At 35.8% G+C, this 25,038-nt stretch overlaps 1 long non-coding RNA gene across 1 annotated transcript in view; it reads right to left on the reverse strand.

Moving 5' to 3' along the window:
* LOC306655588 overlaps positions 1-25,038 on the reverse strand; it is a 147,028-nt gene that overhangs the window by 109,880 nt on the left and 12,110 nt on the right. Inside the window, exon 2 of the long non-coding RNA XR_013762299.1 lies at positions 23,855-23,962. This is a non-coding gene — a long non-coding RNA (uncharacterized lncRNA). The remainder of the gene's footprint in view (positions 1-23,854; positions 23,963-25,038) is intronic.

Genomic DNA, 25,038 nt, shown 5'->3' on the forward strand with positions numbered 1-25,038 from the left:
TCCATACTGCTTTCCAGCATGGTTGCACCAATTTGCAGCTCCATCAGCAATGTATGAGTGTGCCTTTTCCCCCACATCCATGCCAACACTTATTATTGCTTGTGTTCTTGAAAATATTCATTCTAATTGGAATTAGATGAAATCTTAGAGTGGTGTTGATTTGCATGACTCTGATTACTACAGATGATGAGCACTTTTTCATATATTTGTTGATCACCTGTATATATCCTTCTGTGAAGGATCTGTACAGTTCCTTAGCCCGTTTATTGATTGGGTTATTTATATTTTTGGTGTAAAGTTTTTAAGTTCTTTATAAATTTTGGAGATCAGTGCTCTGTCTGAAGTGTGTGTGGAAAAGATTTTCTCTCACTCTGTATGCACTCTTTTCACATCATTCATTGTTTCCTTTGCTGAGAAAAAGTTTTTTTATTTAGAATCCATCCCATTTATTCAATCTTTCAGTTGAGTTTTGTACTGGATGAGAGATGGGAGTTTAGTTTCATTTCACTACATATGTATTTCCAGTTTTGCCAGCACCATTTGTTGAACAGACTATCTTTTCTCCATTGTATGTTTTTGGCACCTTTGTCTACTGTGAGATAACTGTACTTACGTGGGTTTGTCTCTGTGTCTTCTATTCTGTATCATTGTTCTAGCTGTCTGTTTTGGTACCAATACCATGCCATTTTTGTTACTATTGCTCTGTAGTAGAGTTGAAGTTCTGGTATTGTGATACCTCCTGCTTCACTCTTCCTGCCCAGGATTGCTTTGGCTATTTTGGGTCTTTTGTTCTTCCAGATGAATTTCATGATTGCTTTCTCTATTTCTGTGAGAAATGTCATTGAGATTTTAATTGGAATTGTGTAAAATCTGTATAGTGCCTTTGGAAGTATGGCCATTTTGAAAATATTAATTCTTCCTATCCAAGAACATGGGAGATCTTTCCATCTTCTAAGGTTTTCTTTAATTTCTTTCTTTATTGTTCTGTAATTCTCATTGTAGAGGTCTTTAACCTCCTTTGTTAGATTATTCCCAAGTATTTTATTTTTATTTTTAGGCTATTGCAAATGGAGTACTTTTCCTAATTTCTTTTTTCTGAGGATTCATCACTTACGAACAGAAATGCATTAGATTTATGAGTGTTGATTTTATATCCTGCAACTTTGCTGAATTCATTTATTAGTTCTAGAAGTTTTCTGGTGGAGTTTTATTGGATCCCCTAAATATAGAATCATGTCATTGGCAAATACTAATAGCTTGAATTCTTCTTTTCCTATTCATTTCCCTTTAATTTCTTTCATCTGTCTAATTGCTCTGGCTAGTATTTCAAGTATGATGTTGAATAGAAGTGGTAAAAGAGGGCATCCCTGTCTTGTTCCAGTTTTTAGAGGGAATGCTTTCAGTTTTTCTCCATTAAGAATGATGTTGGCCATGGGCTTAGCATAGATAGCCTTTACAAAGTTAAGGTATGTTCCTACTATCCTTGTTTTTTCTAGTGGTTTCAACATGAAGGGGTGTTGTATTTTATCAAACGCTTTCTCTGCATCTATTTAAATAATCATGTGATTCTTAAACTTAAGTCTATTGATGTGATGAATTACATTTTTTTATTTCCAGATGTTGAACTAACCTTGCATCCCCAGGATGAACCCCACTTGATCATGGTGCACTATCTTCTTAATATGTTGTGCGTGTGATTTGCCAGAATTTTGCATCTATGTTAATCAGAGATATTGGTCTAAAGTCTTCTTTCCTTGATGTGTCTTTGTCTGGCTTTGGTATCAGAGTGATACTAGCTTCATAGAATGAGTTTGGAAGGGTTCCCTCCTTTTCTATTTCATGGAATACTTTGAAGAGTATTCGTATAAGTTGTTCTTTGAAGGTCTTATAGAACTTAGCTGAGAATCTGTCTGGTCCTAGGCTTTCCTTGGCTGGGAGTTCTTCTATTTCATTGCTTGAAATTTGTCTATGTAAATTGTGTATGTCCTGCTGATTCAGTTTGGGAGGATCATAAGTCTCTAGAAATTTGTCAATGTCTTTGAGATTTTCTATTTTGTTGAAGTACAGATTTTCAAAGTAACTTCTAATTATGTTATGTATTTCAATGGTGTCTGTTGTGATATTTCCTTTTTCATCATGAATTTTACTTATTTGAGTTTTCTCTCTCCTCTTTATTATTGTGGCTAAGGGTTTATCCATTTTATTTACTTTTTCAAAGAATAAACTTTTTGTTTTGTCCATTTTTTGAATTGTTCCTTTTGTTTCAATTTCATTGATTTCAGCTCTGATTTAGTTATTTCCTGTCTTCTCCTACTTTTGGTGTTGTTCTATTCTTCTTTTTCCAGGGCTTTGAGATGTGATGTTAGGTCATTTAGTTGTTGACTTTTTATTCTTTTCTTGAATGCATTCCATGCAACAATTTTTCCTCTTAGTACTGCTTTCATAGTGTCCCAGAGATTTAGATATGTTGTATTCTCATTTTCAATTACCTCTAAGAATTTATTTATTCCTCCCTGATGTCTTCTGTTATTCATGCTTCATTCAATAGCATATTCAATAGCATAATCTGTGCTTAAAAGTAAGAGATATGCTGGTAGATGGGGTGTGATCTCGGTGGACAAATGGGGTAAACAGCAGGGAATCAATGAGCCGAAAAGACTGCCTTACAGAGAAATTCATTTTCCTCTGCTTGAATTCCGAGTTATGGAGTGACAAGGAATACAGCCTCTCTCCAGTCTGCCATCTTGGATCTCCTAAATGGGCTTTTATTTACACAGGTCAGGGCTTATATTTATACAGTTCTGGTATTTGAGATTTTGTTTTTCCATATTTTTCTTTTGCGTGTGTATGTATGTGTGTGGTATCGGGATTGAAGAGAGGGATGCTCAACCACTGAGCTGCATCCTCAGTCTTTTAATACAGTGTCTTACTATGTTCCCCATGCTGGCCTTGGATTTGTGATTCTCCTGCCTCAGCCTCCAGAGTTGCTGGGATTACAGGTTTGTGTCACCACACTTGGATTCCAAGTGGTTCTTACACATAAAGAATTGTGCCTCTCTAGAAGGTTTTTGTGATACTTGAGTCGGTTAAGCTCTGGAAGGTACCATAACAGATATGCTATTAATAGCCCTTCCCCATCTTGCTTGTCAGCAATATATCCTACAGGTAAATATTAAGATTTATACTTGTGACCAGGAACTATAGTTTGATTAGTAACTTTATGCAATAGAGAATGTGTTATATAGTATCTGTGTTCCCAGTATGAATTCAGATGGATGATAGACATGATATATAGTGTTCACTCTCAATAACCAGAAGCCTCAGCTGCCAACTCAGCACCTCTTGATCCTTGACTAAGTAGGAGCAACCCTAAATAGGAGGTCAGCTTCCACACCTGTGCCAGTGGATGGGTGGGCTGGCACCCAACTGAAGACACATCCAGGGATATAAAATCTGACCCCTTTGCCTCAAACTAAGACCATCTCTGTAATGCCATTCAGGCATCAGGGCTACCCATAGGATCAGGCTGAAGAAAGACTTACACCCACATCCTTTGCCTAATGCCTATTTCTGCTTTCTGCTTTCCTCACTGCCTTATGGCATTCACAGGAGAAACCTCCTTCAATAACTCTTGTGAATTGAATCTTTGTCTCAAGTTCTGCTTCTGGGAATAATACCTAAGACAAAAGTCAATGTGATTTGTTTTTGTTCTGTTTATGCACACATAAACATTCACCTGTTGTGCTACTATAGATTTGTGCAATGCAAAGATCAGGGCTTTGCAAGCTGTCAGTCCAAATCTATTAGCCTAGTGATTCAGTCTTCATGATCTTCGATGGCCCTGATAAGTAAGGATAACAGTATGTACATTTATTTTATAAATGGATATAAATCACCTTATAATAACTGACATATTACACATAAAATAAATGGCAGTTTCATGCCCCATGGAGCTGCTAGCTTTTGTTGTTTTTAAGTTCTATACATTTTCCTATCACCAAATTCTTGTCTGCCTACTGACAGAACATGAACCTGCAGTTCAGAGAGGTGAGAACCATAAGATCACGACTTGGAGATGCTTTCTTGTCATTTCATTGCCTCTGTTTGAGATGTGAGGATCTTCTCCCTCTTGTGATTGGAACCTGTGCCCTTGAGCTTGCACCTTCCAGTCTATAAATGCTCTATGGAATACATGAGTACTCTTGTGACTTTCTGACCTCATTTTAAAGCTGACACTTTTCCACGAACCTAAAGAGCTCTGTTCTAATAAAGAGAGGCTGACGCAGTCATCCACACCACCTCAGAAGGGACATGGAAGCAGCTGTGTTTATTTGAGCTTTGCTCTGCCAGGTCTCAGAATCTCAGCTGGAAGAGCCTTGAGACAGAACTAACAACACTCACATGGCCTTATGTCAACCCTACTCCAGGGGACCCTCTTTCCCATTTGCCCTTCTTGATGAGAAAAGGATAAAAAAAAAATTAAAGACAAATTTCTGTATGTAAATCACAGGGACTAATTAGAAAAGACTTGCGGTCACTCCTATGTATTGGTCAACTTTTTCTCAAAACTGTTCTGCAAGGACTGCATCACCGATCCCATTTGTTGAGAAGGGAACAGGCACAAAGAGTTTTAATATTTTTACCAAGTCACATGGTTCTGAGTAGACAAATTACTGTTTGAACACATAACAAACTCAAGCATCACACTGACTCTACAGATATTTGAGACATTGACAAAATCCCCCAAACAAGGCATTTATTATATTTCTTCTCTGTGAGTTAGCTTAAATCAGAAGGTCAAGAAGATAGGACCTTTGTGGCATGTAAGAAAGATAAGGAAAGATTCAAATTGTGCTCATAATTAGTTTCATATCTCATAAAGTATGATTGATATTTGAATTATAATAAATTGTATTAACTAGGTTTGATCTTACTTGAGTCTCATGTTTCACTAGAGAAAGGTGGTTGACGCATCACTTGATAGATAAGATGTGAAAACCAAATAGATTTCACAGATACTGCCAGCCTCAAAACCACAGCACTGATTAATTCCCCAACTTGTGCAATCCAATATTTTTGCATAAAACAAAGTCTGAGGGCTTTACCTCCAAACAAGGAATCTGCATTTTTGAATATCATGCACACAGAATTGCCTTCTGTGAAGTTTAAAAGGTCAAGTAATCTTCAAGAAATTTGACAGTGAAACAACACTACTTGTTGCTTTGCTGAACTGATTTGCTGAAATGTAAAAAGACACATACTTACACTGGGACATTTGATTCCTAACTGTTGTGTCATCTGCCTCCTCTAATTTTCATTTTTGGTGAGAAGAAAAAATATAAACTTTCAAAATCCAAATCCCACAGCTTTAACATCAAATAAATATCCATGAAGTCACCCTCTGGCATGTCAGTATGGGGGAAAACTAGGTTGGGGGGATATGTCTTTTGCCATTATATGTATTTCATTAGAATTTCATGGAATTTACCTACATAGAGCTTTGAGTAGAAGGGAAGCTCTCACACCTGAAGGGAGAAAAGTAGGATTTCTAATTAACTTTTGAAGAAGAAATAGTTTAAAAAATATAAAAAGACAGAATTAAATGTAGTCTATCTTTGTGCATTAGGAAGGTTTTATGTATTTGTTTCAGTTAGAAACAAATATACAAGCATTTTACTTTTAGTATATATAAATACATTTTAAATTTACATTTTAGATATTTTATATATATATGTATTTATATGTAAATACATTTTCCTTCCATGTTTCAATACTTGACTTCTTTCCTTTCCTCTCCCTCTGAGGATTTTATAGGTTTGCACCACAGTGTATGTTGCATAGGAGACACTGGAGTACATCTTTGATTGACTGGTTGTTGGCCTCTTTCAACCAATCTCCTATCACCTTCTTTCTATCCCTCCAGTATTTTCTCTGGGGAGGAAGAGACACATAGTTCAATCAAAGCCTGAAGTGAAGATAAGAAGAAAGTTGTACAGGAGGACTAGAGCATGCCTATATTCATACCACCAGGCAGAAAGGACCTAGGGCAAATAACTCACCTGGACAAGGTTACCTAAAAGGGTTAAGATAGAGAACATATTCTTTCAAAAACAAATCAATGACTCCCACAAAGTAAAACTTAATTCTTATTAGAGACTGAGACAAACACTTCATGACTGAATGAAGTAAATCTCCTTAGTAATAAGGTTGAGAAATGTTACCCTACAATTGCCAACGGGCCAAAGTCAAACCTAACTTGGATCCTTTGTCTTCTTCTCTCTGTGATACAGCAGGAAGGTTAAAAACAGCCACGATATCAAGGAATTAATGCTCGGCAGTGAGGTTCTGCTGCAGTACAAACTACTCAAAGGAATAGAGTTTCCTTCATAATGACAGGAATCCTGCCTTTTATATATTTAGGTATAGTTGATTTCAGCGTGAAATACTATAAACCAAATGCTACAAAGATAAATAAAATTTTGACACTGTGGTAAAAAGTCTAATTTTACAACAAAGATATAAGAAGGTAATATATTTATTTCATATAAGCAATATATTCCTGAAAATAATGTACTTATAATCTCAGGAAAAATACTTATTGGAACTGTCATATTTCAGGGCCGTCTCATAGACTACTTCATTCAATCCTAATGTGATTATATTACACAGTAGAAAACTAAGACTCACCTAATCCTATTCTGTTAGTGAAGGAAGGAAAACCACCCAGGGCACCCCTGCTGTACTGGGAGGCTGCCTGGGCTGTAAACATCTGAATTTTGATCCCCCCACCAGTATGTGGTTAGTTATCCACAAAGAGAGATACCCAAAAAACATCATGAAGCTTCTTGCATATTATCCAGAAAAAAAGAAAAGAAAAAGAAAAGGGAAACTAACAGTTAGGTAAGTTAAGTGCTATAACTAAAGTGCATGAATCCTACAGAAGATCCAGCTCTCAGAGAGCCCCCTGTACACATTGCTTGCCTTCGAGAGGTCAGCAACTTCCAACCTGTAGCTTAAAATTAGTCACAGTGGATTCAGGAAACTCTACAAAGAAATTGGCAAACTACAAATCAGGACCTATTTTGCTTGAGAGCTGGTTGTTAATATTTACCAGCACACCACTGCCCATAGGTTATTGTCAACAGAGCTGAGATGTGGAGCTAATATTTCTGGATTTCATTCTGAGCTTTCGAACAATTCTCAGCTATTCAAACACATTTTTTTCCATAGCAGGTGTTTCGTTTTTGTTAGTTTTAATGAAATAAAAGCATCATCATTAAATGACATTAAAATAACTATCCAGATCAAGAAAAAAGGTTTGTAAAGATGCCAATGAATACAAAATGAGACTATAAATGTATAACATCTACAGTTATGTCTGCTAGGAAAATAATAATCTTAATGTAATTTAACTCAGAACATGAATACGTTTTAATAAAGCTATTTAAAAGTGAAGGGCAGACTAAAATAATGAATTTAGAAGCAGAAGAGATTAAAGGGAATTTTTTTCTTTTTTTCAGTAGAAAAGCAGACAGCAGTAGAAAAACATGTTGAATTTAGAATTACATTGTGAGAGTACTTATTGTACAAAATGATCCAAAAAGCAAAGAAAAAATATGCTGAAGTTATTAAGAAACTTTCATGAATTTGCCATATCAAACTAAGGTATAAGCATTACCTTAACATCCCTAAACCTACTACCTGCACAGGTCCATACTTTTCTGGAACTGGTTAACTTTTTTGGTATCATTTCTAGATACCAAGAAAGAAAGATATTTGAAATGAAGTTGTGTACAACTAGCAGCCCACCATTTCTTTCATTAAAAAATTAGGAAAAGATTGGAAAAGATTTGCAGTGTGTTAGGAAGGATTTGGAAGTTATATCATCTTTTCTTTCTCTATTTGATTACCTTTATGTGAATAAAGATGAACTCAACTTGCAAAATTTAAAAAACAGAGTAAATTAAATTTATGTCTTTCAGGAACTGCTGCTATAAGATCTGCCTAGATATTAAAATATTCTAGATATAATAGATTTAGAAATTATAACACCTAGGTACTAAAGGATAAATGTGAAATACTAGTAAGAAATCAAAAGATCATGTCAGTAACCAAGTGTGCCGTCTTCAGTCCTTCACATTTGGTTCTCTTCTGTTTTGTGAATTTATAATGCTAGAGATTCTAATGAAAAACACAAGGTGACTTTAGGCAGAGGGCATGTGAAAGAAAGGACTCAAAATGAATTGCTGGTGGATATGACTTAATATGACTTGTGATCTTGAAATCTGTAGTAAACCAAGAGCTGAACTTGTGGGTGTGTGTGTGTGTGTATGTGTGTGTGTGTGTGTGTTTGTGTGTGTGAAAATGTCTTTGCTAAAGGTCACTGAGTAAATGCACCATATGCCAAATAAAAATGTCTAGAGCAAATTTTTGAGGCCAACTCTCTGGGAAAATAACCAGGAAGGAAGCTTTGGATTGACTACAGCAGACTTTTTCCCCCTTCAAGTAAAGAGCCGAGAACATGAAGAGTAAGATCAAAGAGTAAACATTGGGAAACACAGCCTCTATCCCAACTTCTTGGCACCTTCCCCACGCTATCTCACCAGGCACAAGCAAATACAGCCAACAGTATCAAACTCAAAGCCAACTCCTGCCTCTACAGTGCATGAAACAAAGTGATGCTAAAAATGAATGAGCGATGATTATCAATGGACTCCTAGGAGAAACAGCAGCCACTGTGCCAATTATCAATGCTCTCTTCAAAAAACTCACTTACTACGCCTTTCTTTCCCTTTTTTTTTTTTTTTTTTTTGTGTGTGTGTGTGTGTGTGTGTCTTTTACTGACTCCCCAAAGGACTTGCCAGCAAGGATTTTAATGTTGATTCAGACCTTTAAGGAATGGGTACGGAGGGTAGCCTTAAAAGTTCTGCTGGGAGAGGCCTGGATGAAAAGCTATCAGAAATATGGCCCGAACTTCTCAATGGACCTCAAGAAAGAATGTGAAGCTTCCAGAAAATAACCAGCTGACCTCCAGTCAAAGCAGGTGTAGGATTCATACCTGTTTCTCAAGAATCTTGAAAGATCCAAAAAAAATTGGAAATCTGAGTCACTGTCTGTTGAATTCCCAAATAAAATATTCTGTTCTCCAAACAGTGAAATTCTGCTAAGTTTATCCTTAGAGAGGCTGAAGAGGGTGGTAATTGGCAGCTCATCACCCCTCCAAATCCTAACCTCAGCATACTCGGAGGTATGTTTTCTAGGATTGTTCATCCATTTACCTGAAAGGAATTAAATGTGAGTCAAATTAAACACAGTTTAAGACCAAAAGAAAATATTCTAAAATACCTAACACCACTTCCTCTCGTGCCAGGAACTAAGTGATGCAGAAATATGAAAAAGGAGGTCATATTTTGAGGAAAACTCCTACATTATCTGGGGCAAGACTACAGATCACAAAGAATCACCAGTTAGCACCAGCAGGTGGAGCTGGTTAGGAAAGTATTGGAAAAGAGAGAGTTGACATTCTGGAAAGATCTAGAATGTTAATAAATTATAAGGTGTAAAGGAAAAAGAGGCTCACTTAGCAGAGCATCCTTAGGCTTTCTTTCATGAAGAATGATTTCTTTTCCTCTTTTAATCCTATGAGAGAAGTTCCCTTGTCTCAGAGATGAACCCAGAGCAGTCTGTGAAAAGGTGGGCACTTGGAATGAAATGTGAACACAGTATTTGACCAAGGAGAAGCAGGAGTTGACAGAAAATCTCCAACTATTGAAAACAGACAAGGAAGAACAGGGCAGATAAGCATAGGATCATGGGATGACTGAGGCTGAGGTTGCTAGCTTTGGCTCTTTCTCTTCTTTGGGTGTGTTTCTGAGGAAAACCTTTTAAAGGAATGTGAATAAAATACCACATAGAGGTAAAAATGAGAGAATGGTGAGGGTAAGTCCCCAGGCCATAAAGTAAAAAGGAGAAAATAGTTATAAATTTTTTATTTTTATTTTTTGTGATGAGGTCTCACCATGTTGTTCAGGCTGGCCTCAAACACCCATATAGCTGGGACTGCTGGTGTCCTCTCATCAGAACTCAGCTAATATTCCCTCTCTAATTACAATGGTGACGTTTACACCTGCCAACTTTGGAAGTTACAGTAAATGGAATTAACAATCTCTCTCTCTCTCTCTCTCTCTCTCTCTCTCTCTCTCTCTCTCTCTCTCTCTCTCTCTCTCTCTCTTTCTCTCTCTCTCTCTCTCTCTCTCCCATTACTCAAACATAACTAGGTCTCTCCTAGCATTTCAATACTTTTATGTTCACTCTACATTCTGTTTTTTATAACATTAGAATACATTCTGACATAATCACAAAAATATGGAATATAATTTGTTTGAATTTAGTTCCCAGCATTTCCCTGCTTCCTTCTTCCTCCCAAGGATTCCCTCCCTCTCCTGATTTTTCTGCAATTTATTTATAGTTTTGTTTTTTTTTTTTTTCAAATTAGTGTCTTGTGTATGTACTTGGTGTTGAGACGCAGTGTGGTATATTCACGTCCATATGAAAGTTCAGTCAGATTCATTGCATTGTTCTTCCCCTATCCTGGCCCTCCTTCCTCCCCATCAATCCCCTTCTCCATTCTACTGATTTTTCCTCTATTTTGATGGAATTCCTTCTCTTTATTTCCCCTTTGTCTCTGATTTCTTTAGTTTTGCATGTTATTTAGTCAAATGGATGTAACTAATTCACTGCAAGTCATCGCTTATAAAACAATTTTGGATCCATCTTATAAAAATACCTACATCCTTTAACATATTTTATTGGGGCAAATTTGTAAGAGTGGAAAACCTTTTAGATATTGAGTTGGTATGTCAGCTACCAACTCATAGTCCTTAATGCTCACATCAATGTTTCCATTTCAGTATCCTCATCAGTGTTGGACATTATTATTTTTTTTAAAAATATCAGCCAATTTGTTGAGTAAAATGTTTAAAAATTAATCATCCTTTTAATTTTCAACAAAATTATTTCAATTAATGTGTCAATGAGTTCTGCCAAGAAGCTTCCTAATTTTGATATATGTCAAAGTATTCTTTAAAATATGTGATCAAAAGTTTTTTTGTTTTTTTTTTTTTTTTTTTTAGACTATTAACTTTATGTGTCCATCCACAACCAGAAATATTTATTTAGGAGACTTTTCTGTGGGGAAGAAATTGTTTTTCCCTGTCTAAAACTTTGTACTGATTACTCAAGCCAGGCTTAGCCATTACCATGCTGAACAGAATAAGAGATTCCAAAACTGTTGAGAATCCACAGACTGTAGTTTCTTCTCAATTACCACCACGTCTCATCAAACCCTGTAAGCTTACTATAAATACCTACACAGAGGTTTGGACTGTGTCAACTCAAAGCTAAATACCAGTCAGCCTGACCTTTCTACTAAATTGACTAAAATATTTGAATCAACAAATTATTTCTTTCTTGCTGTACATACTCCCTAATTTTAATTAAATTCTCCATCCGTATGGCTAACGCTGATTCCTGACAAAAATCCTGTTAGAAATGTAGACTAGAATCCTGACAGAGTGCATATTTATGACTCTAGCTAGAAGTGTCTCTCTCTTTCTTCTTCTCTCATTCTGTTTCTTTCTCTCCCCTATAAAATATATTTCTCCCTGTTCAGTAAACTCTAGATCCTGCTATATCACACCTCAAGGACTTCTGCTCTCCTCATGTGATAACTAAGCATTATCAAATGGTCCAGTTTTCTCCTAATTCCAAACATAGATTTTCTAATGAAAATAAAGAAAAACTTGGCTTTCTTAGGTTGACATAAGAGAAAAAGGGAATTCATCTTATATGAGAAAATGCTGATTTTTCTCAGATGAATTATAAAATAATAACAATGTCTAATCCCATCTGTGTACAATGAATCAAAATGCAGTCTGTAAAAAATAAAAGAATAGATAAATAATTTAAAAAAAAAAAAACAATAACAATGCCCATTCAGAGTGTTTTTCCACTTTCCAAATACACTCACACACAACTTGTCATCTCATCCTTAACAATAGACCTTAGGACAATGAGTGCAAGAGAAATCAGAGGTGCTGGGTATTACCATAACCAATTCTGTAATTTCCCAAGGAAGCTCTGACTTCCTCCCAATCCTCTGCCTTAACAATTTGCAGACCCCTAGGTGCGTCTGGGGAGTAACTCTCTTTGGACTATCCTGCCCTTTTTGTATCAGCCCACTGAAGCTCCACTTGGTATTTACCTTCCCTAATGATCCCCACTCTTCCCATTTTATTGAAAAGGAAATGAAGTTCTGTGAATGTGAGGGCACTTTAGTTTTGTATCCCTAAAATGATGGTGGTATTAGAGCTGGAGGTTGGAGATTCTAAGTCTAGTGCTTTCCTGCTATATCACACCTCAATAAACTCTAGCTATCGGGGTTTGGTTAGCCCTATTTGTTTCAGAAGACATTTGTTATTTTATCTATTAAAAAACTGATTGACATACATTTGAACATATTTATGAGGTACAACAGGATGTTTGGATGCGTGTGTATATTGGGTAAATATCAACTTAGGGTAATAGGCACATCTATTACTTTAAGCTCTCATCATTTCTTTATGGTCAATACAGCTCAAATCCTCCCTTCTAAATTTTTTGAGATATAAAGTGCATTGTTTTTAATTATATTCACCCTACTAGGCCATAGAATTTCAGAACTCATTCCTCCTATCTAACTGCATAAGCAAATACCATTGACCTGTCCTCCACTCCATTCTCCCCACTATTTGGTAAACAGTATTCCTATTTTAATTTTACATATAAATTATCTATGACAGTAGTAAATGTTTAAGAACTGTGCCAAGACCATGATACAATAAAATCCAATTAGAACTCACTTGTGACTTTATATACTATGTCATTTATAATAAACCATTGCTGACTTATGACTTCCACATTTTTAATTGTGACATAATTATTTCAAACCTATACTGAAAAGAATTGATAGCATAATATTTAACAATAAATAAATATTTGGCATTATGAGTATAAAATGTATGCATTACTGTCCTCACATTCCTATTGCTCAGACTCATGTACAGCACATGGAGAAATTGTCCATTCTTAAAAATGAATATTGGGTTAGAATATTTGAGTGAGAATATTTGGAAGTAAATTTTCTAAGTAATTGGAGGTTTCTGTCAAACATCTTGATCATAAAGTGTACCAGGAAACAGTCTACTTACCTATAGCTTATTTAACTGAAATCATCAGGAAAAGGAGAAAGTAAAAATAAATAAATTATCTTCATGCATTTGAACAAAACCAAAAATATCAAGGAATATAGATGAAATCAATATAAATGTTTGGCCTATCCACACTCTATACATTCTTAAATGTATTTAACAAACTATTATAATGCATCTAAAAATCATTTTCTTACTTCATAATGGATCAGTAAAGAAGTACTTGACCCCATGCATACTGATATCTTTTGTGAGTGATAATACTTGCTATACAGAGGGCAATACAATATCTTGTACAATATACATTGTCAATATACATTGTTAATAGTATATTGTCTGATTTTGGTAAGTCAGGCTCTCAATGACTATTATAATTCTGTGGATAATTTTGTGATATACAAAGTAAGTCATACAAACCATTGTCAACAACTCCCTCCTCTTTTCTTCATGTACCCACACAAGCTTTCCTCTTTTCAGTATTCCTCACCTTAGGGTTTCACAAGTTAGAAATGAGATTTTGCAGTGGTTTGCTCACTATCTGTTTTCCATTTCCAAATTTTCCCTAGAGTCCCTTCCACTGCTCTTGTTTATAGGGTTCAATCAGAGAACTGGAGAACTGATGTCCGTAGCCATGGTAGTCAATGAAGACCTGGGCTAGTGGCCCATTTAAAAATTGGGGGGAATGTCTCTATTTTCTGCTGGACTTGTTGTTGGAAGCTGCTGGGCCAGATCACTGTCAGTCTTACTCCATGGCCTACAGCCTGAGAATGAAGTTCAACATGGAGGAAACTAAACTCAGGAGGTGAAGAGAGGTCAGCAAAAGATGGCATGTTTTGGACGCCTAGATCCCAGCCACATCTACCCCTAGAATTTTTATGTATGAGCAAATACATTCTGGTTTACCACAATACTTGTTTTTCTCCATCTAGGTGATATTTCTTGTCTCTGTCCATCAAGTCAGTCTTCATATACCTTACAAAAAGACCCTGTTGGAAACAGTAACTGCTTTTATTTCCCCAGCTTGTCTTTGACTTTTTCCCACAGTAGTCACCAGATAATCAGTTTCTGTCTGTTCTTCTAGGATGCCTCTCAAATGAGCCCCCTTCCATCTCCCTTGTTACTACCAGTTGTTTTTCATTTAGGCGTTTTTGGTTTCTTAACTGGACTATTAAGATTGCTTTCCAAATTTGCAACTAATTTATCCTTCACAATGTTGATAGTGGCATCTATCTAAACTGCAAACCAGAGCAACTCATTGCCCTTCTCAAATTTATCTGTGGCTCCCTCGTGCAAAAACCACTGACTAAAGGCAAAATTACACCAGATATTTAAAGCCTTATTTTCCCCGTCTTTTCCTATCTTTCCAGGTTTTTCTCTTCTACTGACTCTGCTCAGTCATATGTCCCTGCTCATTGTTTCAGGAAAATAGGATTCACTTCCATACCTCTATGGGGTTGTGGTATACAGTTACCTCTGAAGGAAAGAATGTCACACTTACCTATATCTTTTAACCTCTACTTTAACACACAGTTCAAAATTTGTTTCTGTTGCCTGTGAAGTCTTTTCTTTGTGACAACTAAAATGATTAATCTTCTTGTTGCTACCTTCCACTATGAAAACAAGTGCCATTTATGACTTGTGTCATTTTTCCACTGAGACTAAATTCCTTGAGAGCAAAAATTAGACCTTACAAATCTTTTCCAATTGGCAGTAAAGATATAACCATGCCTTGTGGAAGGCATTAGCACAATCACTGTTTGTAGCTTATATAGATGAGTTTATCTGTATAATAACATCAGAAACCAAAAATAAGACTGTCCCATGAAAGGACAGATACATTCCAATGTGCTATGAGAAGACTGATGCGTTTCCCTGGGATTAGATAAGGTGGTTGAAAAAAATGCTTTGCTTTAATAATGCAGGGTGAAAAGAGTGTGCTCTCTCCCCACCCCAGTGGAAGTGAAGACGTGCCCATCACCACACTGTTTGATATAGACAACTAGATTAAAGAGCCCAAGAGCTACAGTGAGATCAGGAGCAGTGGATCAGCTCATCAACAGACAGGGCTTTGGAATCATGTTTAGGATAGTAATATTTTAAAAGAGGAATTGATAATTTCCTCTCTGCAATGGATTTCCCTGAACTAGTTCTTCCCATCACTAGCACCTACCTCTTCATCTGGCTATTTTCCATGAAACCTATAAGAAACTCCTACTTTGTCTGTGATGAAGGACATAATTGCTATGTGATTCCATGCCTAGAGAGAATGAAAGCTTTTAAAACACCTAGTGTTCTTGTCTCTAGAAGAAAACAGAACAGTCTTTTCTCAGAAAGTGGATTAGAACCAGAAGTAAAACAGCCTGAGGTTTCATTTACTCCTTGTAATCTGTGAATCAATAGAGGTATCCCAATTAAACCTGGATGTCTTTGAAGGTCATTACAGCTCCTGAAAACTGAAGGGGGAATCTGGGCTTCAGCAACTGGTCAGCACCAAACTACCCTGCAATCAACCAATCAGGAACTAAATCATCTAAATCATAGGTAATTCTGAACCAACCAATCTCCTTTCCTTGTGAAATCATAAAGCTTTGTTTAATCTCACCCTTTCTTGGGTTAGGGAAATGGTATTCTCAGGGACTGTTTTCGTGTGCACATACACCTATTTATAAGTTAATCTGCAATTCTCTCTTAGTTATTTTCTAAAATTCACTCTGTGGGTCCATTGCTCAAAGTCTCATTCCTAGATGCTGGGTACATTTTCCCTGCTTTGACCAGGAGTAAATTCAAACTTAACACTCTCAGTCTTTTTTTTTTTTTTTTTCTGTTTTTTTTTTTTGTTTGTTTGTTTGTTTGTTTTGTTTTGTTTTTTATCACTTAGTTATTGTTCAAATAGTTCTGAGTTTTCAAAACTATTTCCATTCAAACTAATATTGAAAGCCAGCCATATTGTGCAGATAACACAGAGCTTTGGTACAGATGTTCATTTCAGCAAATTTGAAATACATACCAAAGACAGACAACCTGAACTGAGAGTGTATATTCCCTGGGTAGCAGTATGAAGCATTTTGTAGTCAGGTGGCTGAAATTATTTGTAGCAGTCAAAATTCAAATATGGAGGAAATTTACAACAAATTCCCCAGGTCGATTCTCCATTTATTCTGTTATAATTCCTCTTACTTTTTGCAGTAAGTCAGAACAAGGCAATCGAATAATAATACAGCAACATGTTTTTTTGACCTCCCTGTAGATTTAAAGGGAACACCCCTTTGGAAAAATTGGAGGTGTCTTCTTCCTTCTCGAATTAAACTGCTATGATTTTCATCTATCAAGATGTGTCACACTATTTCCGAGTCTTTGTTCCAAGAATATTTTGGTGCAAATTTATAAACACAAAGAATCATCATTTTATAGGGGAATTATTATTTTAATATACTTTTTCTCTAAGTACATATAATACATAAAGGATGACAAAAGTATAATACTGTAAGCTTCTGAATCATAGGTTTAATGTCTTCATTTAAAAAGTTGCAAGTTTAAGAAACAAAATTACAGCTGTAACAGTCTTTCATTGGTTTTATAGACCTGAATTACAAGCATTTCTAATGCAGTAGTTATTACAGAACTATGAGATCATGAGATATTAAGCATTCACAGTGGGTCTATGGAAAGGTGCTAATTAATATTATCTAATAAAATTACTATGATTATTACTAACAACAATATTAATAACAAATAAGATTAAAAATACAGTTCTAGCAACTGACTTAGTTCCATAGCAAGCTGAAGCTGTGAAAGTTTGATTTTGTTGACTTTTTTATATGACAGATTTAAATTGATTAAAAAAATAAAAGATTCCCTGCTTATGTTAATTACACATACATTGTATTTATTACTCCAACAATTTCCTGTTTATCTTTATCAACCAATCTCAAATTTTGTTTTTAAAAATTTTGAAGACATTTTTGGAGTAGTCTTTCCTCCATATTTTACTTAACCAAGGAAAACATTTGATGTCAGATTTAGGTGCAGAAGTAAAATTACTGTTTCCAACGTCATAACGTAGAACGTGTACCTTTTCCTTGGTTATAGATAAAAATTTTAGGAACACAGTTTTTTAGAGAAAGAGTAAAATATTGAGTGAGATATATTTTGTGAAAGATAATGGTATAAAAGATTAGAAATTCTATTCCAGTTATTGTACTTATAAATATGTTATAAATGCAGTTTACAGTACATGTAAAAAACATAATCTTAAAGTAAAAGCAAACATTGTTTATTCCACAACCTCATTTTAATGTTTAAGGAAACAGAGTAAATGGCACATTGAGGAATGTATAAGTCTAGAGCATGGGTCTCCTGAGAGAAATCTTTATCACACAACCTCTAATCATAATCTTTTAAGTTAAATGTACTTTGAAACCAACAGCATCAAAAAGATGCTAACCTTGAGAAAATCCCATGATCTGTTTGGTTTTTAAGCAAACTTTGGTTTTGAACAACTTACAAAGTTGTAACTAAAGAAGATCTAGAAAAAAAAAAAAAAAAGAAAGAAAATTATTTGCTGATTTTTTTTTTTTTTCACTCTTCACTTTCCTACATTCTGAGATTTGTTTTACTGGTTTTTCCAAATATTTTTTCAGGATTTCTGTAGTTCTGTGGCTTCTTATAGATCATATTTAAGATATTTTATGAAAAGCTGATTGGAGTAAAATAACATTGATTCACAAGATTTCTCTGTTACTTGGAAGGCCACTTAACCTAAAAGATAAATTTTCTCCTTTAAATGTATTTAAAACAGTTCCTATCAGTGAGACTAGGAAGGTTTTAGATCACCACTACCCAACAGAAAAGATAGTGTGAATCATATGTATCATTTTAAATATTCTAACATTTTAAACATCCACCCTAACATAGGTAACTAGAAGTAAATGAAATTGAGTATATTTTATTTAAACCAATATAATGAACATATTATTATTTCATCATGTTATCAGATAAAATGTTACAGAGATATTTTGCATTCTTTTTTATATCATGTCTTTGAAATCCAATGTGAATTTTACTCTATAGCACATTTCAATTCGTATTAACTATTTTTCAAGTGATCAAAAAGTACATGCAGCTAATGTCTACTATAGCTCTAGATGAACTTTGTTGGTAAGTCATGAACTTGCATGGTCTCTAAAGCCACTTTAGAGCATCTCAGGACTTCTATGCTACCACAGCAGGCCTTTGGGAGCACATGGACTAACTCCCATCTCTGGAATCTTCCCAGAGGAAATGGAGGAAGAAACCTTTAGGTCTTAAATATTATCAGCAAGCTGTTAAGTAAAAATAAAGTGGAAAGATCCAAAATTATGGAAATTGATTTAAATGGATCAGATTTATTTTTATATAGAACAGATATAGGCAGAATTTCCATCTAGACAATCTTTCCAGGCTCCTTTTCTGAGGGGCAGCTCTGAAATTCCCTCTACACTGTTTTTGCCTCTCCTGCTGGATTATTCCATCATCTTTGTATCCTCAGCTCCCACCCCATAACCACATCTTTTTAGTGCTGTAAGTGTTTGTTACTCTAATCTGAGCTAATTGGAGCTTCTAAATGAATGGAGGAGGAAGAGTTGACATCCTTCAATTAAGACAAAATTCATTCTGTTAATGTATTGTGCTTGCCCTATATACAGGCAGAGACTTTGGGTGTTTGAGAATGTCTAGGACCTGGAGACTTAGTGGTAGAGCACTTGCCTAGCACGCATGAAACCATGGGTTTGCTCCTCAGCATTGCAAAAAAGAGTCTTGCATATAAAGTTCTCCATTTAATGCTGGAAGCTTTTTTAAGCCTCTCATTATAACTTATTCAATGGAGAATAAAGCTACCTAAGAATTCAAATTTACCTTCCATCAATGGATCCCTCCACTCTCACTACTGCACTCAAAATGATATCTCATGGTGCTGGGAAAATATTACTAATTCTTATCAATCAATATATCAATGCTACATGATTCTATGGAAAAAATGAAGACATGGATATGGTTATTCATTGAAAGTACAACATGTGGTTTCATGTATCCTTTTGCTGGGCATGTATAGTAGATGAAAGAAAATCTGTTTAAGTATGTGTATTTGTCATTGACGGGTTGGTCTGAGAGTCATCAATGAAGAATTTTCAGAGTGCAGAGGTAACTCAAAGGAGTACTTATGAATAAAAGCCAGTCAGTGTGAGTTTAGACAAGTTACTTAAGCTCATTAAGCTTCTGTTTCCTTACCTATAAATTTTAGAAAAGAATGGTGCCTAACACAAGGGTATTGTGAAGGTCACATTAAATAAGGCATAGACGTGTTTAGAAAGAGGACGGACATCTGGTAAATGCGTAAGAAATGTTAGCTACTCGTGAAAATATCTGATTTGTAAAATAAAGAAGGAAAATGAAAGAAAGAGAGAGAGAGAGAAAGGAAGAAAGAAAATAAAAGAAGAAAAAGGTTGAGGAGCATAATGGTAGATAATTTATCTGTCTTTCCCTAAAGATGGAAAAATTGTGAATCATACTAATGACTGTTTATTTTACCAGAGTAAACACAACCTCAGACATATTGTGACTGTAAAAAGTGGTGATGATTCTACTTCCTGGCAAGTCATTGAGTATACATGACTTAGTGGCTCATATCCTTTGAAACACCCTCATTTGATGGCCAAGGATCCTTGATCGTGTTCTGTCCAGACACATCTGTACTGACAGGGGGAGACAGCAACACCCCTTGGTTAGAGAACAGAACATGAAGTAAAACCCGATGACTGTGGTTCTGTTCTTGCCACACATGCTTAGAATCACCACCCAGCTATCCCACTCCTCAGTTTACCCCCAAAGATTTAAAATCAGCATACTGCAGTGATAGAGGCACATCAATGTTTGTAGCACCTCAATTCAAAATAGCTAGACTATGGAAAAAAAACCTAAGTGCCTTTCAACAGACAGATGGATAAAAATATATATATATATATATATACACACACATACACACGATGGAATAGTACTCAGCTTTAAAGAGGAATGAAATTATGCCATTTGCTGGTCAATGGATGAAGTTGGAAAACATAATGCTAAGTGAAATAAGCCAAACCCAAAAAAGCCGAAGGCTGAATGTTTTTCTGATATGTGGATGCTAATTCACAATAAGGGGGAGGGGGTACTAAGAAAGAATAGAGTTACTTTTTATTAAGTAGAGGGCAGTGAAGGGAGGGGGAGGGGCATGGGGTCAAGAAGGATAGTAGAATGAAACAGACATTATTACATCATGTACAAACATGACTACATGACTGATGTGATCCTATACCATGTATAATCAGAAAAGTGAGAAATTACTTTCCATTTATGTATGATTTATCATAATGTGTAAATGCATTCTATTGTCAAGTACAACTAATTACAACAAATTTTAAAAATTAACAAAAAAATCACTGAAATTCAGAGACTTTAAACTCCTCTGATCTTTCCTGCTCTTTAGAACCCTTACAGTACTTAAAGGCTTAGGTACCAAATGGGAAAATCATTCAGAAAATGGCATAATATATACATTCTCTTATCAGATGATACTCTACCCATTGCATTACACAGTCAGGAGGAAAGGATAAATGAATTATGGGAAACTTGACGAATAGTGTGAGTTTCTTCTCGGTGGAACAGGAACCCAAACTAGTGACTCACAGAGCTGGAACTTTTATCTGTTTTAATGAAGGGAAGAAGTACAGTCACAGCCTTTTGATTTGTGTATTCTCTTAAGTAGGTTTTAAGAACCTCCACCTTCTTCAGCACTAGTTTCCTTAGCAAGGCCTTTCCTTACATATAATGCAGTAGTAATCTTCAAATTAATTCAAGAGAAATTATCATGCTAACCTAATTATTAGGAAGTAGGTAAACTGCTGAATGCATTTAGTTACTGACTAATGCATGTGTGTCTGTAACTACTATTTGCCAGGCAATATGGTTTCTCTGATGGGAATGTCCAAGATATTAAAAGGAATAATTGAGGTCAGACACCCTGGTGCTAAATTCTCAATCTGCCTCTCAAACACTCAAGTAGCTATACAAGTCTTTCAAATTCAGTGAGCTTCAGTTTCATGTTATATAACTGTGGTTAATCTTTTCTTTTCCATATGCCATATAAAATTATTAAGAGAATCAATGAGAAATTACTATGCATCCTAGAGATAGATCAAAGTAATGCTATTTTATATTTTTCCAGTTTTATTTTTTGCTGTTTTTTAGCATATAGTCTCTGAGTAGAGAGACTTTGGTTTACCAGAAAGTCATATAAAAATGTCAACTCAGGCATATTCCAAAATAGAGGTTAATGGATCCACTTAAAAACAATATCACCCTTTTTAGTGTTCTGTCATTTTTCTAAATCACTTGTATGCATTTTCTCCATTTCCCTAACATGACCAATTGAAAGTAGGTAAATATTATTTTCCTTCTTTACATGTCAAAACCGAGGCAAAGAAGGCAACTTAATCAGTCTACCTTATATTTCCACTAAACAATGACAATAACAGAATCAGCCTTGCAAGAAATTTCCACTCCACCACTCATTTTCTGCTATCATAATTTTTCCAGGGTCAGATGCTTAAAGCAATTTTCGAAGTTCATAATTACCTTACTTGCATGCACAATTTGGGTAGTTAAGTAATTACATGATTTGCACATGCAAATACTGCCATCATTGGCATATAAAAATAATGTTCTTTCAACATTTGGGCTTGATGGAGGACAAATGGTCAGGAAAATCAAAATTCCTGTGGTTCCCAGAAGGGATAACTACGAACAGAAAACATTACAAGCCTTTTTCAGACATTTAGACAATGAGCTCACTTTAACCTGGAGACAAGAAATAAAATGGAGGCATTCTAACCTCTTCAACTCTTCCTGTCTACAGACTTCTGGATATTGAATGCACTATTTGAACCATAGAAAGTATAAGCTTAAATTAGAATACTTGTGCAAAATCTAGCTCCACCATTGGACAGGTCAGGCAGATTTGAGCTAACCACTTAATGCCAGAACTTCCTAATACTCATCTCTAAGATGGAAACAAGCATAGCATTAACCAAATAAGGTTAAAAGGGGGGAATAAATGAGATAAGTTATCTAAAGGGACTCCAACTCTGGGTTTTATTGGGTTTCAAATGTATGTGTTGCTATCAAATGTCCCAATATATCAGACTTCCATTGTTTTTTGTTTGTTTGGCTTGGTTTAAAAAAAAAAAAAAAAAAAAAAAAAAAAAACAAGTTATCTCTAGGGGAAAAAAAGAAATTTAACATATTTCCTTCTTATACTGAAAAGGAGTGTAGCATGAAAGGAGAGTGAATGTCCACTTATACTCAGAGTTAATGTGACCTTCACCTTCATTCTGTTTCTTGTTTTTGAGACCTTAAATGAAGTCGTAAGACAGAGCAGCTGGCAAGAATTTAAGGAGAGTAAAAGTTCATGTCACTAGTGTTAGAAACTAGGCCACTTGATAAAAAAAAATTAAGGGGACAAGATATTTTTCATTACCCTAATAAATTTATTACAAATGTGAGCTTGCTATGGTTTTTAAGGGTATAGAAAATTATATCATGCATGAGGCCATGGATGGAACACTGGCTGAGAATACAGCCAGAGTTACAGATATAAAATTGTGCAGAATGATCTAGAGCAAAAGTTGCAAGACACCGGAACATGTTTACATGAGAGAGTTTGCATTATTTTCTTGGGTATAATTAACAGATATAGTTCCAACTTTTGATGTGTTCAATGCAAAAGCAGTCTTAAAAAATGAGTTGAGAGACAATGTTGGAAGATTTTACAAGACACATAATTTTAAATTGTCAGTCTCCATCCTTTACTCACATAGGGAAACACGTTTATGAAAGTATGTGGCCTCTCCTTTGTGAAGTCCTCCTTTCTGTCTTGGAAATAAGTGTGATTCCATGGAAAAGGGATGGCTTTGGAAGCATGGAGACATTGTCATGTTGTTGTCCCATTGCTGGCTGGTTATATGGATCTAACAAGATATTTATACTTAATCTCTTGAGCTGTTTAGTTTGAAAAACACCTAAAACATTTTTGAATTCTTGAAATAAAGTAGAGAGGGAGATCATGATCAGGATTCCAACATTATCAAAAGGACCCTATTTCTTTCGGATTCTCAGATATATTCAGATGGCTGCATGTGTGAGCAGATGGTAGCAAGAGTTCCAGATTGTAATTCCCTACTCAAGGCAGGAGAAAAGGATCAACCATGTCCGTTACAGACAAACCACACACTTTATTTCTACAATAACATATATTTTATTTCCTTGATTCTGATTGGCTCAAAAGTATTCGCAGAAGGATTCTGACTGGCAGAACCCATGAGCTAGATTTTGGAGGAGGGGTAGCCTCGAGGTATTTTGTATCTTTTTCTAGAACTCCAGGAAACATCCCAGCTCTGTTGGCTGGGCCTACTGGCAGAAATGACAGATAGCCGGACAATCAGAGGCTTAGGGACAACAAAGGTACAGGCTTGATATTGAAGGACAGGGCTTTTTGACAATTTTTCCAAGGTCCATGGCTCCAAAGTTCTTACCTTCACTTTTATTCTCTGGTTCACTGGAAGAGTCTGCATCCATCGAATTTTGACCCTGCTGGGAAGCCTCCAGAAAATTCCATTTCCACAAGGAAATTATGTAGTTACCTGGAATGAGCAAGACTTAAAGTTAAGAGAATTTGGGTTCTTCATTCAGAACTTTCACTTCACAGTTGAATGCACTTATGCAAGGGGTTGATATCTTTAGGTTTTAGGAATCTTAGAAATGAATAGGGATAATGATTCCTGTCCTAAGTATTAAGGTGAGGACTGGAGATAAAGGTGAAGAGATCATTCAACAGAGTCTTGTAGATAGTAGATGCTCACTCAGTGCTCATGATTTTTCTACATGGCTTGGTCCAGGTCTTCAGACCAATTTCTTAGAGCTTCTCTCCTGCTCTCACTCCCATACCCCATCCAAATGTCAATACTCAAAGTGGTTCTCATCTCATTTCTAAGATTTGGAAGAAATCAACAGTCCAAATAGAGCTATAGGCACAGCACATCAGTTTCTGAGTGGTTTGAAGTACACTACAGTACAAAAAACATAAAAGAGGGTCACCATTATAGGAGAAATACCTTTCACTCTGGAATGCAAAAACTTCCCCAAATACTGAAACTCAAATGGGAAATTCTGAGAAAGGACAGAATTCAAGTGTTTTAGAAAAGGAAAGCTCTCCAGGGAAATTGACTCCTTAAAAACTAACTGCTCCTCATTTATCAGCAAGTGACCAGCTGCAGCAGGTTGGACTAAAACCCCTTGCTATTTGACCTCATCAGCAACCACCCGACATAGGTCACCATTACTTAATTAGACAAGGGAGTTTTCAAATGTAATCTCTTTGCACTCAGCAGGCCCTGGGTCAAATAGAATCTGACTAACCTGCAGCTTGTGTTTACACAGCTTCCAGCAGTTCAAAAAGCCCAGAGAAGATCAGAAGCTTATCTTCCAGCCAACAGGGGAGGGGACAGGTGGAATTTGACAGAAGGTTGTAATCAGCCCCATTGGAGGATGAGGGTTAAGGCCTGCTCATCTGTTTTTAAGTGTGTTACGTGTCACGACAAGATACTACATTTCTGGAAGTCTGAGTACAGAAAAAGGTAGGCAGGCACCATTCTTGTGGTTTAATTAAGAAGGAAAGTAAAGATCTAACATGAGCCCAGCTCTGTTGGCTGGGCCTACT

The sequence above is a fragment of the Sciurus vulgaris genome (genome assembly GCF_902686455.1).
Source record: "Sciurus vulgaris genome assembly, chromosome: 2".
In the NCBI taxonomy this organism is placed as follows: domain Eukaryota; kingdom Metazoa; phylum Chordata; class Mammalia; order Rodentia; family Sciuridae; genus Sciurus; species Sciurus vulgaris.